The sequence below is a fragment of the Nanorana parkeri genome, unplaced genomic scaffold (genome assembly GCF_000935625.1).
Source record: "Nanorana parkeri isolate BGI_ZX_2015 unplaced genomic scaffold, ASM93562v1 scaffold65, whole genome shotgun sequence".
Classification (NCBI taxonomy): domain Eukaryota; kingdom Metazoa; phylum Chordata; class Amphibia; order Anura; family Dicroglossidae; genus Nanorana; species Nanorana parkeri.
Window position 1 is genome coordinate 2769786 of NW_017306333.1, and position 3659 is coordinate 2773444.

General features: G+C 38.5%; 1 protein-coding gene across 4 annotated transcripts in view; it reads left to right on the plus strand.

Moving 5' to 3' along the window:
* RASSF3 (Ras association domain family member 3) overlaps positions 1-3659 on the plus strand; it is a 108239-nt gene that overhangs the window by 79883 nt on the left and 24697 nt on the right. The window lies entirely within an intron of this gene.

Genomic DNA, 3659 nt, shown 5'->3' on the forward strand with positions numbered 1-3659 from the left:
CTATAATTTTTAGTTTTGGGGGAAATTCATTAAAAAATAATAGTGTGTATATATATATATATATATATCTCACAATACCTGCAGACTGTTGGAAGCAGCAGCAACAATGCATTTGAAGGACAAATAGTGTAACATTGCAACACAACAGGAAGATCACCCACTTTTACCTTTCTCAAGAGATTGACAAAAATGCTCCACACATTACTTCATGCTGTTACTTTGCACTTTCTGTGTAGTAAATAAACCACAGAAGTGGGCTGCAACTCTCCTTTTGGAAATCTAGATCGATCTATTTCAGCAAGTACAGAAAAAACTACTGTTGATTTGATTTGCTGGAATCAAATGACCTTCTAGCTTTTGGCCTCTGCTGTGCTGAATTCCCAACCTGTGTTTTAATGCCTGCCTACTGGACTACAGAACTCCCCTTATCCCCCACCCTTTTTGTTCCAATACAGATGCACACACTGTTTTCTTTCCCAGCAAAACAATGCTGCTGCTTTTGATTCCCAAGAGCCTGCCATTCATTGTATGTAGGGAAAGGGCTCTCGGGTGATGTAGTTCTGAATGCATGCCTGCATTAGTAGGAACTTACCCCTCGGTAGACACCACTGTACTGTTTTACCAGCCTACTGATGACCTCGCGTGTAGTATTAAAAGCTTGCTGCAGTAACAAGGTAAAAGGAACATTTTGGGACATGATCTTGACGAGGAAGTTTAGGTGTCAGTTTGGGCCATGCCTATACAAACCTTTTCAAACCTTTTTTTTTGAGTTTGGATTTGTGCTTTAGACATTTATGGGACCATCTCCTCAGGAGACAGTTCAGTAGTGATCTCATTGCAGCTCTGTAGATCTGTAGACCAGTTACTATCCAAACTGGCATGAAAACACAAGGTTCTACAGTTTAGTACGCCCCTGTCTCTCTGTTTCAAATGGCAAATCGCACCTTAAAAAAATAAATAAGTTAGAAGTAGGATATTCACCTTGGTCCATGGTTTCCCCTAGCCTAGGTGCTGGTGACTTCAGTCATGCTCACTACATTGTCCTGGTTTATCTGAGGATCCCAAATCTTGGGAGACTGCACTGCTGCGCATCGTTCCAGGTCCACTTTAATTTTACAAATGTAGGTTGACAGGCGTCTAAAGCCGGGCCACACGTTACAATCTGATTTTTTAAACTGAAATTGTATATGCTATTATAAAAAGGTTCCTATTTTAGGATGCATTTACACCATAGGTACATTAAAAAATAAAGGAAATTGAAATGGCATATTCAGTGTTTTTCTTTGTGTGCATTCATATCTGTGTTTTGTGCGGTTTACACAAATCTTACATATGAATGAAGGGTGATGCGTATAAAAGACACCAAAATGCATCCAAAAGCATCACACCACAATCTGTCAGTGTAGCCTGAAAGTTACTAAATAGAGTCTTAGAACTGGTTACCATGAGCTCACTATTTAGTTTTGATTTCCTTTTGTACTCGGGTTATTTTCATTCAGTATGTTGGTCCTTTTTTAAGTCCTGTGAATTGCAGTTTATGTTAAGATGAAAGTTCCTTTTATCTGTACACAACTATATATTTAAAACATTGAGTGCACACCTGAGATTGTCAGGGCAGAAATATTTTTGTGTTTTCATGACATCTGCAGGAGGTGTAATTAGAGATGAAACGTTTTCTTACATGTTCTTCTAGTTCTGTTGTCAGTCAAAGCTGGCAGACGTGAGGAATGTTGAGTGATGGAAGGGTTTACACATAAATGGATACAGTTCTATCTGTATGGAAGGATTTCTCAAAACCCTTCAAACCCTGCATGTTCATGATTTTTATTAATCAAGAGGTCATCTCACATTTTACTTTTAGGAGGACCTATAGCTTTTTTTTTTTCTTTATTAACTTTACATGTGTTTAAAGATCAGCTAAATGTACATGGTCTTTGGCTCCATTCACATATAGGAAGACGGCGTGAGACAAAAAGGCTAAAGTTTTTGATCTATAGCCGCAAACGTGCGGAATCCGCCATGTTATCGCGCTTGTACTATTTTGTGGCCCGTGCGGTAAGAATGAACAATGCACATTAGGCATGGTTCACAGAGTTTTGTAGTGCTTTTTTTTTTTTTACCCTAAAAAACACTCAAAAAAAATATGCCCCTCAAATAAATCCCATTAATTTCTATGGCCTTGTTCACATCTGAGCTTTTTGTCGCAAAAAACAAAACGCCTGTCACTGGAAAAAGCACATGAGCACATTTTTTTTGGCATATTACAGATCGTTTTGGCCCCATAGGCTCAATAGGAAACGCTTGAAAACGCGCTTTTGCTGTGTTTTTGCCGTTTTTTTATGTGCTTTTTCTCATTAACATCAATGAGCTCACAAAAATGTGCATTTGACGTATGCGCATAAAAACGATGTCGCCTAGGTGTGCAGACAACCACTCCTGTGTGAATGGAGCCTCATGGAAGCATGTTAGCATGTTGATGATTTAGAAACCTTGTTTCTTGGACGGTGTGTAATTATATCTGGGGAATTGTATTTTCTAATTATATTTGCAGGCTTTGCTTGTTACAGATCCTCCTGATAATGTCTGCCTAGAGGGAGAATCAGTCCTATGAAATCTCTAATGATGTCAAACACCCACAAGATTCCCAGTAGCCACACACCAGATCATATATGCCTAGCTATTACGGGACATGTTAGTCTTCAGAACAAGTATAAAAAATAACCAGGCCTGGAATGTTTGCTTCTAGCCCATGTTTTGCTATGTAATGAAGGGTGAGCTTCTTTTTTTTTTTTTTATTTTTTTTTGTTTTTAGAGAAGACAGATTCTCTCTGGAGTACTTTTTTTTATTGATGACATGACCTGGGGGTGTGTGAACTGCGGCTTTTGTACAGGGTCACTGGCTTTGTGGTGTTTTTGCCTTGAGGTGTTTTCCTCTCTTCAGCATATTGGAGTAATACCTCTTTTGAAGATAAAGTATGCCCTTGTTACTTTGCAGTAGCTGACTTTAAAATATCGATAGAGGTCACAGACTCCACATTTTATCTTGTTCCCAGCGTATGACTCTGTTTGCAGTTGTTAAAATATAACTAATGTAACAGCTTGCACAGTGAGTCATCCCATATTCCGTTTACCCCCCTGCTATGCAGCTGTTTCTTCTATGTTGACATAATAAAATAAAAGGCATTTCTTCGACAAAACTAAAACACCACCAGGCACAGATATTTGATACCAGAGTAACTGGGGGTTTGTGCCCGTTATGTTTTGGAGTGATTTTTTTTATTTGGTTAAAATTGGTAATATTGAAACTTTTTTTTTTTTTAAATTGTTTTACGAGTAGCGTGATACGGCTTATGGAATGTTTAGGACCGTAGGTCTTTTCTCTGGTAATAGAAATTCTAAGGCTGGTCATACACTATGCAGGGTTTTCTTTTTTCTCGCTTAATTACCAACTGACTGCAGTCACTGTTCACTGAATTTTCAGAACAGCTCCTTCTACAAAAGTGGACTGAAAAATTGGCTTTTGTTGAATGGAGGGGTGCCGGCAGGGCCATACACTGTTTGAATTTGGAGTCCTGCTGATTTGGTTGACATAATACAATAAAAGGCATCTCTTCTACAAAACTAAAACACCACCAGGCACAGATATGATACCAGAGTAA